Source organism: Lepidochelys kempii, chromosome 9, assembly GCF_965140265.1.
Source record: "Lepidochelys kempii isolate rLepKem1 chromosome 9, rLepKem1.hap2, whole genome shotgun sequence".
Classification (NCBI taxonomy): domain Eukaryota; kingdom Metazoa; phylum Chordata; order Testudines; family Cheloniidae; genus Lepidochelys; species Lepidochelys kempii.
Window position 1 is genome coordinate 34318617 of NC_133264.1, and position 14570 is coordinate 34333186.

Below are 14570 nucleotides of genomic sequence, written 5' to 3' on the forward strand. Positions count from 1 at the left end.
AGATTAAAAGGTCATGTAGTCTTTACCTCACATTATATACTGTGGTAATTATGAGCTTTTACACACACACACACACACACACACACACACACACTATAAATCAAGTGAAATTCAATGCAGTGTTGTTCATTTGTTTCAAAAGCAAGTACCATGTTTGAACTATGCCAGTAGTGTGTGTGAAGTTGCAATCTACTGGATGTGAAATTGATTAGCATTTTAGAGTAGCACAGCCCTGGTTACAGAAATTACTCAAGCCATCCAGTGTGTGTTATGGGGGTTGTTAAATGTTAAACAATACTAAGGCATGGGTTTGCATTCTATCAGCAGCTTGTTTTGGTTTAAAGTAATGGAGATGGAGTCTACATATTATGTAGTCTAAAGATATTTATATTTGTAACTGAATAAAATGGCTGTTTTTCACTCTTAGGAGACATGACCTGTGAGCATCTTAGGATAGGGTGCTTAGAATACAGTGTATTTTACATAGGGACTAATCGTAATCTGTATAAGAGTTTGACTATTAAAAAAAAAAAGACTGTCATTAGAAGAATGTATTTTTTAAAAGAGGCCAGATTCCAATACCCTCCCCCACTGAGCGCCAAGTTAGTCCACAGCTAGAGTCCCCTGAAATTGGGGGGTCAGGGAGTGAGGGTTAGTCATGGAGTAAGGTAGTACTTGTTGTGAATAAGGATATTGGGATCTGGCCTGAGGAGGACCTTGCTAACGGAGGCATTTCTCTCCCTGCCCCGCTCCATTTCATCTAGCCAAAAATTCAAAAAAGAAAGGAAGAAATGTGTTAGTCATTAAGGTCACATCTACATAGCATTTTGAGCCCACCAGAGCGAGCCTCCTAGGCTGGTGGCTAGACTTCTGCTAGCGGGGGCTCATGCTCGTGCTCTGACAATAGCGGTTTACACAAAACTTTGAAGTTGTGACTTAGGCTGGAGCTCGGGCTCTGAACCACCGCCCCATCACCCACAGGCTTCGCAGCCCAGGCTGCAACTGCAAAGCCCTGGCTACACAGCTAATGTTAGAGCACTAGCACCAGCCCCACTAACCCAAGTCAGTCAACTCAGGCTGGGATGCCTGCTCCCAGGGGCTCCCAAATACTGCACAGAAACCCTAAAATGGCTGTCAAAGTGTTTCAGGCTGATGCTCACTATTTGGTATATGAACAGGGCATTTCACAGGTAAGCAGTGAATTATAGTCAGGAGTTCTCGTTATTACTTGGCAATTGAAGAGTGCAATGGGACTACTTGTGTAAGTACCACAGAACAGAAGGAAGAAAGAAAAATTGGGCTCTAGGTTCTGACCCTGTAATTCTTGTGCAGACAAAACTCCCACTTGATTTCCCCATAACCTCTTACTACCTAAGAATTCTGGTTGACATTCGTCTTTTATATATACATAATTTCTCCCTTAGACTATAATAGTGTTCTTGTAATTCACTGAGTAGCTGAGTCATTCCTCTAAGGTATGAAAGCAATCCTTTGCCCAGCAATCAGCCTGAATAGCCAGGCTGGGCTCAGGTATGAGGGGTGAGAAAAAGGGCAAATACCCACCAACCAAGCACAAAAAACAGTTTCACAGCTGCTCCATGAAATATACTGCAGCCTAGTGGCTGGAATAACTCTGCAGTTATCAGAACAAGCTCATGCTCTGGCATGAGGAGAGAAAGTGAGGATCTTTAGCTCACCCTTCACCTTGAGCTGCTCCCAATTCATGCTGTGCATACTACCCAGAAAGTTAGCTTTCAGCTGGGTTCCATGAAGTAGAGCTCCATGCACACCTCTCGTTATGCCACAGAAACGACTTTTTCTACTGCTACTGGGCCTTTGAGGAGGACACTCAATTTTACCCAAAATCTTTATTATGAAAGTCAAGATCTCAGTGATCTGACTATGTACCGTTGGGTTTAGTGATCTGTACAGTTAGAAACAGTGAATTTTAGTGTTTTTAGGAGAGAAACAGAGGATCGTTCTTACCCATGGTTTGTTGGCCCAGTTCCCGACTGCCTCCTGCCCTCTGTAGTCTTGTATATCTGTGCAAAATGAATGTAAGTCACCATCAAATCAGGCTGCTAGTGTTTTCACGCCAATGTTGCTCTGGTATGAAACAAACAGCAAGGCAATAGAGGATCGGTCATTAGAAAAAGAGGAGCCCTGATACAAGCAAAGCACTAGGGAAGGAAAGCCAGGATTGCTGGGCTCTTGCTCTGGATACATGTGGTCTGGTGTAAACAAAGCTAAGATGATCACATGGCTGAATGATACTATGCTACCAAAGGGATTAATAGTACTGAGCTGCCCTAACAAGGGGAGTAAAAGAAGTTTTTCAGAAGTGATTTTAGAGCCTTGTTTGCTTTAGAAAGCCCCACAGATTTTTGATCAATGAATAGTTAACTTCATATTGTCAACAATGAAAATGATTGAATTCGTGTTTCTCTGGGATATCAGAAGGGAAATAGAGCTTCATTCCTACAGAGGAACTGAAAGTACCAGTCTCATGTAAATTTTTAAGAGAGATTTTCTATGAGCAAGTGATGACAGAATATAGTCTTTAGCGTCAAAGTGATCACAGATTGTTCCTATACAATTTAGCTAATAGCTTAGTATAGTTTAGGAGCAGATCTGCATGTGGTCATAGAAACAGTCTCATTAGAGCAGTTGGAACTTCTGAATGTAAATTAGATGCAAACGCTCAATTTAGACCATTTTACTTTATCATTCCCTTAGATCAGAAATCATATCAGCTCACGTCAGTTCGTAATCAAATACTATGGAAGGCATCCATCTAATGCTTGAGAGTCAGGTTGTCCTTCCTTAGGGCCAAATGTGCTGTTACATGTTCAGTGGGAATTGCACCCATGGAATTTGGCTTTTTGTGGAATCAAGATTAGTGGCTATTGCTTAATTAAGTGTAACACAAACTCTTACAGATAATCTTCCACCAGCCTTCGATTTGTAACAGAGTTAGATTCAGTGTGTGTTGGTTGCTCTGTGCGCTCAACTTTTAAGGTTGTACCTGATCAGAATAGGTGGTTTTATTTACCATAAGTAACTTGACTTACTGTCTCTTCCCCCCCTCCCCCCAAAATAGCATCTTCTGTTAAGGATTTAGATCTCTCACCAGTTTTATATTTGTGAGATTCCATTTACTTCAGTAAAGTTATTGCTGACTTTATGCCACTGTAAGAGAAAGGTGATCAAGCCTTGTGTACAGAAATTGGAATATGTTATCAGTAACTTAACTGATGTAAAATTATTAGTGTATAGGATATTTTCTTACCATATACATGCCCTAAAGTTGATTCCAGTGTAACTGGATATAGTGACTGGAGTAGAATTAAAGTGGTTTGCAATTTCAATCACGGTGAACCTCTCTACAGATGTTACTGTCATTCTGTGACAATGAAGACTCCCTATAAGTGTACTGTGTAAATCAGCTTTTAAAATTTGAAAGCTAGTAAAATTGTGTGTTAAAACCATAGTCAATTCAGGCACTATTTCTGATAACTTAAGAGTCAAACATATTTTCTGTCTTTTAATAAAGGGACCAAGATCCAGAACTGGATGGAACAAAGAATAAATTTAGCAGATAACATTTTCTAGAAGAGTGGTTTTCAAAACTGCGGGTCACAGTGAATGTAAGGCACTGGGTCACGGTGACTCTGGTCAGCACCACTAACCAGGCTGTAAAAAATCCCGGTGGTGACGCTGCGTGGCTAAGGCAGACTAGTCCCTACCTGTTCTGACACTGTGCTGCACCCCAGAAGCAGCCATCAGCAGGTCTGGCTCCTAGGCACGGGGGGCTCTGCGTGCTGCCCCCGCCCCAAGCACTAGCTTGAGCTGGGGGGGGGGCAGTGCCTGAATGCAAGAGACACATGGATCTGCTTGTGTGCCTCCACCTAGGAGCCAGACCTGCTGCTGGCCACTTCTGTGGAGGACACAGCTTGGTCTGCACTGCCAGGACAGGCAAAAAGCCTGCCTTAGCACCCCCGCTGCGCTGCTGCCTGGGAGCCGCCTCAGGTAAGTCGGTGCCCCAATCCCCTGCCCCAGACCCCCCACCAAACCTGGAGCCCCTGCCTGCACCCCAAACCTCTCAACAATTTTCTTCAACTGGGTTGCCAGAAAAGAAGTTTGAAAACCACTGGTCTAGAACAGCCTTCTGTCCCACTGATAAATCACATTGATGCTCTGAGTGTAGCAAATTGCATTACATTATACAGAGAATTTAGCAAAACAGGAACTGTGTCAACTTCCATTTTTAATATCAATTGAGTACAGATTTGCTATGCAGGAGATCAGCATTAGGTCTTGTAATTAGATAGGAAGTTCAACCAATTGTTTTGTGAAGATTTAAGTGAATTGCCAAAACCAACCCACATAGTGACCTGTGATATAGAGAACTGAATGCTACCGAAGGTTATGAATGAAGTCTCAATAAGCTTGTGAGAGATGTTTTCACACTTAATTTTGCATTGGATAGTACTTATTTCTGGAAAGGAGGGGAAAAAAAGCTTGCTTAAAATCCAGCAGAATTAAAGCCTGATAGAATTCTAAACAACTGGTCATCTGAATTTGTTTTAGTAGTGTGCACCAAACTATGTAAGGCGAAGCCTGCTGATAAAGAGATCTTGGCACCCCAAGTATAAATTGTTGTAGGGATATAAGCCTAGACTATACATTGCAGGGAGATTGGGGTGGGGGAGGGGGGAAGAGAGAAGACATGGCTGGGCCAGATCCTGAAGTCCTTATGCATCCATAATACAATAGGAATCTTGCTGACTCCAGATTCATTGAAGTCAAGCCGGGAGGGATTTTGGATGTTCAGCAACTCCAGGAGCAGGCCCAGATGTGTCAGCTACTATTAGCAGTCTAACTGAGGTCAGCGACAGATTGTCCCAGGCACTGTGCAAAGAAGGAAGCACTCTGAAGAGCCTAAAGTCTGCAAAGGCAAGAGAATGGGGAATTAGCTAGATGCATTATGGTTTTAAGTTGCCCCTCAAGAATAGACCACTTCAAAAGTCTGCTGCAGTTTCCACGGTAAACATCTGATGAAGTGAGCTGTAGCTCACGAAAGCTCATGCTCAAATAAATTGGTTAGTCTCTAAGGTGCCACAAGTCCTCCTTTTCTTTTTGCGAATACAGACTAACACGGCTGTTCCTCTGAAACACTTCAAAAGTGTTAACAAAAAAGGGGCCATTTACCATACGCTATGCCATGCCAGCCAGACACATTCAGGGGCATAAGATTTGATCAGTATTTAAGATATCTGGGGAGGGACAGGTCAACAAATTATTACCAGGCATTGCTGCTTCATCTGCCTTTTTGTAGCTCTAGTAGCAGTATTAATAGAGTTTCGTTTAGGATTTCTGTAAGCAACCTTTGCTCATCATTACATGATTATTTTCACCTCTACATTTTCCATATTTGCTTTTCTATGGTTATTTTATTTAATATTGAGCACAGATCTGCATTTTATATCAATTCCATGCTGTGTGTGAGGTTTTACTATATGAAGGGGAGGATTTAGGCCCCGATCCTGCAAACATTTATGTATATGCTTAACTTCAGGTGTGTGGGTAACCCCACTGATTTCAATTAAACTACTCATGTGAGTAAAGTTAAACATGTAACTAAGTGTTTGCAGGATCAGGTCTTACATTTATAACAGAAGTCTGCATAGTCCCTCCCTGGCACCATGCCCCCCCCCCCATTTTTAACTCTTCCCATCTCTCAGTGACAGAACTGGTGTTTTGTGAAGCCCATGGTTAGACAGGAAAGCTTAAAACAAAGTCACTTCCTGGTAGTGATTGCTCAAGCACTTATTGAATCTGGTCTCCCTTCAACCAGTTTTACACTGGTATAACCCCATTAGGCCCTTGACAGCTGCTTCTGATTTATATCAGAATCAGGCCCTATGTATGTAAACATGGTTATCCTTATTTTAGGAATCATCACCAAATAAAAGATAGGAGATTTCCAAGGATACAGCATGTTTTTCAGTGTAACTTGCAGTTAAGTGGGGGTGTTCTCCAGTAGTTTTTTTTTTTAAATCCTGTTTTACAAATAAGGTTGAACATCATTAATGCCCACAATAAAGGCTTCCTGATTTTGAATAGAATTATTGTATTTGAAGAAGTGATGGCATGTGAGATCTGAAAATAAAACAGGTGCTTAGTGAACTTTGCTTTTTTTTTTTTTTAAATGCATAAAACTAGCAGTATATCTTTTACTCATTTGCTTTATAGATCATATCAGCCTCCAGACCAGATTGAGGGGAGGTGGTCAGCACCCTCAATTCCCAGTGAAATCAATAGAAGTGGAGGGAGCTGCATAGCTTTTGAAGGCCCTTAGCACTGTACAGGTCAGACCTAGATGTTGTCCCATTACATTATGCATGGGTCCCACCTCCATAACAAAAACACCCACACATTTGTTCAAGGTATTTATAGATTATCATCTGTTTGACTAGCCATCTGTGCTCTGATTGAAGTACACACGTCAAGACTGATCAAAACGAGTTGTGTTAGAATAGTAATTTCAACAGCATCTAATCTACAGCTGTCACTGTACAGTGACTATATTGACCCTTTTACATGCAAAGTTAAATTTTAAAACAGGGTACAAAATTCAGCAGATACCAGCAGCATTGGAAGGACAGCAGGAGTAGTCTGTTAGGTTCTGGTTCAGAAAAGATTGATTAAGTGAGGTAGGGCCTTACTTCCTTGGATGGTTGAACAACAGCTGTTGACTATCTACCCCTAAACTATGATCCCGCCATTGAACAGACAGCTATAGGAACTTGAAAATTCCATGTAACAGTTTTTAACTATCCCAGGGATGTTAAAAGCTTTTTACAAATGACAAGTGATTCTTAAATACTGTTTATTGGGATTTTTTGCAAAGCTTAAAGAAGTCTTTAAAAAGGCATTTAATTACTCCTCTTTGTATACTCGATACTTACATGTTTTAGATAATTTTGATAGTTCGCAACCTTTTGTCAGAGAGATAAAGCTTAAATGAAGCTCTGAGCACAAGATACCATAGTGTTTGGATTCATTTAAAAAAAAACACACACATAGATGGGGCCATTATGCATATTGAATGTAGTAGTAGCAGCAATGGGATAGTAAAGGGTGAATGATTGCTCTTGATGATACATTTTGGCTGACTGATGGCAACAGCTCATTTATTCCTCTCTTGGTAGGCCCCATGGGGTACTATTCTCTTCTTGTACATTACACTTTTATAATGAAACCCAGTAATTTAAGTATGAATATTCTAAAGTTGCAAATAAGCCACTGGCACAAAGCCAGTGGTCTCTGTTGTGATGTTACATTGTGGAGCTGCACCCTCCCACTGGAAGCAACAGGAAATATTGCATCTCAGAGCTCCTAGGCATACCATGGGAATGCACCCACTGCTGCATCTCTTCAGGTGTGTAACATACACTCATTTGCATGTCCATCCAACTCCTTTGGAGTGTCTGCAAAAAGACTAGCTCGCAGTCTCTGTCCTTAGGAGGATAAAAGAACAAAGACTATGGTCAGCCCCTGCTCTAGGAGTATAAAGTGGCTTAAATCCTTCTCTTGGGTACCTGTGCAGGGTCTAGTCACAGTCTGACCCAAAGAAAATAAAATTAGAATTACTACTAAAAGATGCTGAAAAACTAAGAAGTGATGTATTATCACAGGAGGCCAAAGGAACTCGGGTCTCTCTGGGTATGTCTACACTGCAATTAAAAGCCTATGGCTGGCCCATGTCAGCTGATTTGGGCTAACAGGCTGTTTAATTGTGGCGTAGATGTTCAGGTGTGGCTAGTGCCCAGCTCTAGGACCCTGCGAGGTAGTTGCCTTTATTCCCAAAATTTCCTATATTTATTAATGCAATAACTAATTTTTGGGAGCGGCTAAAACTCTCAGTTGTCTACACCCAGGAACATGAGATCTCCGAGAAACACTTAGATGCTGCAAAGGCAGGCTGGCAGTTTAGTAGCTGGCAGCCTTCCATCTGAATCACTGCTGGCAAAGTAAATAAATAAAAACAGTTCTGGGTTAGGGAGGATTGTGCTACTGTAAATGCCATCTTTTACCTAAGACGGGAAACTGAGGTGATAGAATCATAGAAATGACGACTTCTAGGGTCCCTTCCAGACCTACAAGTCTAGCCCCTTACCCTGTGGCAGGACCAAGTAAACTTGGACCATCTCTGACAGGTGTTTCTCTAACCTATTTTCTAAAAACCTCTAGTGATGCAGATGCCACAGCCTCCCTTAGAAGCCTATTAATAAGGCTAACGACCCTTATCATTAGAAGGTTCTTCCTAAAATCTAGGCCATTACTTCTTATCCTATCTTCAATGGACATGGAAGACAACTGTCCTCTTTATAACAGCACTTAACATATTTGAAGACTTATCAGGTCCACCCATCAATCTTCTTTCCTCAAAACAAAACATGCCCAGTTTTTTTTAAAAAAATGTTTTCTCCTAGGTCAAGGTAATGGAGTTCTCTACTCACCCCTGGGGCATCTCCTTGTGGCTGCATCTGGGAAATAGTTCCACCCTGTCTGACACCCCCTTCTGTTGCCCATTCATTCTGCAGCCCCCTTCTTATGCTCCTGGAGTTGTAGTTCTTCCTCTTCGTTAGTTAGAATGCTCCTTCTTTGTACTTAGCCCTCTAGCCAGGTTACTATAGTTTTCCCCTTCTGGGGTATAAATCACATCACTGGACTAGTTTACCAGATATTCTGGTAGTCCCCCAGTTTAAAGCTATGCTCCTCTACTATGCCAGTGGCTATTAGAGGAACCATTCCTTCTGAGCCAGGATCCTAGGTCTTCTACTCATCCTCTGGATCCTCCCTATGGTTTCTCTAAGCCTAGAGAGTAACTACAGGTTTTTATGCTACAAGCCCCTTCTTCTCTTGCTTCCTGGCTTTATACAAGCCCCCACCTATTCCAGCCCAGATGAGCTCCATCTTCAATTAGGGCTTGACAGTGAAGCCTAAATCTACCTCCATGTGCACTCTACCAGGTTAATTATCCCCCTCTGAGCCACTTTAACCCTTTCAGGGGTGATGTGGGGTGAACATCCCATTACAGTCAGGTTTTCTAAATGTTTTGTTATTTTCATAGCTCTCCTCTGGACTCCAATTTGTCAACATCTTTCCTAAAGTGTTGGACAGAACTGGACACAGTACTCCAGCTGAAGCCTTACCATTGCCAAGTAAAGCAGGACAATTACCTCACATGTATTACTTATGACAGACTTGTTAATACACCTGAAAATGATATTGGTCTTTTTCACAGCTGCATCACATCGTTGAGTCATTCAGTTTACAATCCACTATAACCTCCAGATCATTTTCAGCAGTACTAGCCCCTATCCAGTTACTCCCCATTTTGTGGTTGTGCATTTGTTTTTCCCCTTCCTTAGTGAAGTACTTCTTTGCACTTGTCTTTATTGAATTCATCTTGTTGAATTCAGACCAATTCTCCAATCGGTCAAGATCATTTTGAAGTCTAAGCCTGTCCGTCAAAGCACTTACAACCCCTCTCAGTTTGTATCATATGCAGATTTTGTAAGCAAACTGTTTACTCCATATTGACTAGTACTTGACCTGGGATTGACCCATATGGAACCCCACTAGATACACCGTCCCAGTTTGATAGCAAGCCACTGATGACTCTGAGTACAGTCTTTCAACCACTTGTTCACCCACTTTATAGTAATTTTATCTACATCACATTTCCCTAGCTTGCTTAAGAGACTATGGGACTATATCAAAAGCCTTACTAAAATCAAGATATATTACATCTACTCCTCCCCTCCCCCACTCCAGTTCCCAATCTACTAGGCCAGTAACCCTGTCAAAAAGGAAAGTAGGTTGGTTTGGCATGATTTGTTCTTGACAAATCCATGGGGGCTATTCCTTATAATTCTATTATCTTCTAGGTGCTTACACCTATATTGTTTAAGAATTTGTTCAGTATCTTTTGAGGTATCAAAGTTTGACTTGTTGGTCTAGAATGCCCTAGGACCTTTTTGTTCCTCTTTTTAAAGGCAATTACTATGTTTGCCCTTCTCCATTCCTCTGGAATCTCACTCGTCCTCCATGAGGTTCTCAAAGATAATTGCTAATGGTTCTTAGATTGCTTCAGATAGTTCCTTAAGTAGCATAGGGTGAATTTCATTAGGCCCTACTGATTTGCATATATCTAACTTATCTAAATATTCTTTAGCCAGTTTTTTTCCTATTTTGGCTTGTGTTCCTTCCCCCTTGTTGTTCATGTTTATTGTGTTGAGTATTTGGTCACCCTTAACGCTTTTAGTGAAAACTGAAGCAAAATATGCCTTAAACTCCTCAGCTTTCAGTCATCAGTTCTTTGATCTTTTTTTTTAGACCTACACTGACCTTCTTTCTCTCAGTCCTTATATGTTTAAAGAACCTCTTCTTATTGCCTTTTATAGCCCTTCCTCAATGTAACTCATTTTGTGTCTTAGCCTTTCTGAGTTGATTCCTACACACTTAGGCTAATTTTTCGTACTCCTCCCTAGCAATTTGTCCATGCTTCCACTTTTTGTAGGATTCAGGTCATTGAAGAGCTCCGTATGGAGCCATATTCGCCTCTTACTATTCTCTCAAGCTTTCCAGAATAGTTTGCAGTTGTGCTTTTAGTGTAGTCTTCTTGAGAAACTGTCGGCTCTCCATTTTCTCTTAGATTTGCTTCCCATAGGACCTTAAACTCAGAGAGCTAGTAGGTAAAGTCTGCATATCTGAAGCCCCTGGTCTTTATTCTGCTGCTCTCACTCTTTCTTTCTCTTAGAATCTTAAAATCTATCATGTCATGATCACTTTCACCCAAATTGCCTTCCACCTTCAGATTCGCTACCCATTACTCCCTGTTAGCCAGACTCAAGTCTAAAATGGCTGTCCCCCCATTACTTCCTCCACTTTCTGGTACAAAAAGTTGACCCAATAAATTCCAAGAACGTAATGGCAGTTTTGTGTTTTGCTGTATTACTTTTCCAACAGACATCTAGGTAGTTAAAAAGTCCCCTATTAGAACAAGCTCTTGTGTGTTGGATATTTGTTATTTCTTCTGGAACTGCCTCATCTACCTCCTCTTCCTGATTTGGTGGTCTATAGTAGATCACCTTCATGACATCAACCCTTTTTATCTTTACCCAGAGACTCACAACAGGTCTGCCGCTCACCTTCTACTGGAGCTCAGAACAAGTGTATATATTGTGGATGCATAATGCAACACCTCATCCCTTTTTACCCTGTCTGTCCTTCCTGAACAAGACATACTCCTTTATATAAATATTCCAGTCATGAGACTTAGCCCACCACATCTCTATGGCAATTGTCATAATTTAGCTTAGGTATGAATACTTCCAGCTCTTCCTGTTTTATCACCCCATACTCTTTACTTTTGTTTATAGATATTTAAAATTGTTATCAGATTACCGCAATGATTTCCCTCTTGTTGTTGTTGTGATCCTATTGTGATCCCTGATCTCAACATCTAACCCTCTGTTGAGGTCACCTTTTGTATACCTATCTGTGTGCTTTTGGTATCTGCCCCCTTTGAACCTAGTTTAAGCCCTCCTCACTAGGTTGGATGTTGGTGTGCATAGATGTTCTTTCCTTTCTTGGTCAGAGGGTCCCCATCTCGTCCCAGCATCCCTTCTTCTCAGAACAGCCCCTGGGCAAGGAAGTCAAAACCCTCCTGCCCACCTCATTTGAGCAGGCAAGTATTCATCTCCATGATGTGTCTCCTTGCCTGGGTTCTTATGGCTACTTATGTTCATTATAGTTTCTATGGTATTCTCCATAAATGTAGGTATATTATATAACATGGGTGTCATCGCTAAAGTCCAAGTTGTATTGTATTATGCTTCTCTACGATCTCCCTGAAGTTTTGATAAGAAGAGATATCTTTCACTTACTGTGCAAAACTGTTGGCTAGAGTTGCTATATACTACTGAACAGTTACTATATTGCACCCTCAAAGATGGTGGATGAAGTGATCCCTGTTTGTAAAGTGCTTTGGGATCCTTCTGGGTGCAAAGTGAAAGTAAGATCATGATCCTTTGACAGCTGGAGCCCCAGAATGAAGTCAGAGGGACAAATTGAGCCTGGGCTTATGTTAACACTAACAGATTTAGTAATGGATTTAAGTTACAAACAGATTCAAGTTTATTTATTGGGATATTTAAAGTTTTAAATTACTTTCAAAGTGACAAAGTTCCAGGTAGCAATAGGCACACATTGATTAGGGGCATGGGGGGAGGGGGGACAACTAGGTCAAACACTAAATTATGCTCAACTGTTGCCTGGATTTAGGGAAATACCACTCTGACTTCTAATAATGCCTCTCTGACTACTCTGCCAAATTCAAGAAAGGGTTTAATCAGGTCTGGAAGTCTCTTCTCAGTTGCTGGTGGTCTCCATCTCTACCCTAGACTCAGAGGAAGACCATACAAGCTGAGGTTCCTCCTACCTTGCCAAGGAAGAGCGGTGAGATTTTGAAGACTTACCCAACATGGACTAGAAAAAAAAGTTGAAACCACAGAACATATGCAGCAAATGTTGGCGTCAGGAAGGAAAGAGACAGGCATAAGGAAGCATAAAAGGGTAATGGGAGTCATTGGGGTTGAGGGCAGGGGATTGTGTGTGGTTGGTCAGTGGGTGTGCAAGTATGAGAGTGAGAAATGAAGTCAGCCAGAGAGCTGATCAGGAGGCAGCGTTCAGGCGAAGTTTAGGTTAGTAGGAGAGGTGGGATAATGAGTAAAACAGTGGACAAAAGCTTCTAATGTTTTGATCAATTTTGGATTAAGTGTAGAAATCAGAAATATACGATTGGGAGGGACCTCGATACATCATCTAGTCCAGTCCCCTGTACTAAGTCAGAGCTAATTATCATCTTGACCACATCAGACAGGTGTTTGTCTAACCTGTTCTTCAAACCCCCAATGACAGATTCCACAGCCTCCCTAGGTAATTTGTTCCAGTACTTAACTATCCTTACAATTAGGAAGTTTTTCCTAATATCCAACTTAAATCTCCCTTGCTGCAATTTGAACCAATTACTACTTCCCCTTAGCCACAGAGAACAGGAGAACAGTTATCACCCTCCTCTTTATAACAATCTTTTATGGTCTTCAAGTCTTTTCCAGACTAAACAAACCCAATTTAAAAAAAAAAAGTTCCTTGTAGGTCATGTTTCCTAGACCTTTCGTCATTTTTGTTGCTCTCCTCTTGACTTTCTCCAATTTGTCCATGTTTTTTTCATGAAGTGTGGTGCCCAGAAGTGAACACAATACTCCACATGAGGTCTTATCAGTGCTTAGTAGAGTGGAAGAATTACTTCTTGTGTCTTGCTCGCAACACTCCTGCTAATACATCCCTGGATGATGTTCACTTCTTTTGCAACAGTATTACATTGTTGACTCATCTAGTTTCTGATCCACTATAACCCGCAGATCCTTTTCTACAGTACTCCTTCGTATGCAGTTATTTCCTACTTTGTATTTGTGAAATTGATCGTTCCTTCCTAAGTATAGTACTTTGCATCTGTCCATATTGAATTTCATCCTATTTCAGACCATTTCTCCAGTTTGTCAAGATCATTTTGAATTCTAATCCTGTCCTCCAAAGCACTTGCAAAATACTATCTAAACTTTGATAGGCGTTTCTCAGAACTTTGAGGCTGCTGGCCCTCCAGTGTGGTACAGCTTGGAATTCTAATTCAGGATTCTTTTACTATCCATTTTTGCTAGTTTTCAGTTTCATCATCAACAGAACATTAGGAACATTGTATGCCATAGCTGGAATTTAATTGTACTAAAAAACTTCACTGCATTTATTCAATTCACTTACTTTAACAAAGATTATCTTCTTTCATTCTGTACAGCATTCTGTACGTTCAAAGTGTTGAGATTAAGGATCATAATGAAAAGATGAAAAGCAGTAGGCTTTTATTGTACTAATCCTATTAAGAACTGTAATGGGCACTTAGTATTTATTGAACATGTTCCTTAAATAGGAACCATTACTGATCATCAGCGAGTTTTTGGAAGCTCAAGATGGTAGAAAATTGAAGTTTGTTGATACTGTTTCACAAGATTAATTTTCTTTAGCGATAACCTGGGGAATTCTTTAAATTACATCTACTTGTGTGATGTGTAGCACCATCTGCCACATCTGCAAGGAAGACAATTATTTTTAGGAGCAGATGTGTTTTTTGATTAAGCCTTGAGTCATCAAGGTCACTATTTTTGACATATTCAGTACAGCAAAATAGAAGCAATCATTTCACATTTTGGCCCATTATTTAAAAAAGAATGTGTTTTATTACTGCTAGCACTTTGATTCCTTGCAATTGCTTCCTGTACTCTCATGGAGTTAGCTATAATTTCTGAGTAGTTGACTTGCCTTCTCAGTGGAAGCATTATGGGATTTAGAACAGTCTTATTCATAGTCAATAGGGCAAGGTTTTTGGCAGACAAGAAGCCCCTGACAGACTCCTTGTGTCTTCCAGAGAGAGAAGTAGCATA

At 40.9% G+C, this 14570-nt stretch overlaps 1 protein-coding gene across 11 annotated transcripts in view; it reads left to right on the plus strand.

The window, feature by feature from the left end:
- SPHKAP (SPHK1 interactor, AKAP domain containing) overlaps nt 1-14570 on the plus strand; it is a 106629-nt gene that overhangs the window by 5848 nt on the left and 86211 nt on the right. For 2 of the 11 annotated variants that reach the window (XM_073359842.1, XM_073359844.1), the window contains exons 2-3: nt 6256-6371; nt 12477-12648. The exons of 7 other annotated variants lie outside the window; for them this stretch is intronic. The gene's annotated coding sequence lies outside the window, so the exon portion shown is untranslated. The remainder of the gene's footprint in view (nt 1-6255; nt 6372-12476; nt 12649-14570) is intronic. 2 more of the 11 variants (XM_073359843.1, XM_073359845.1) reach the window with 2 other exon arrangements.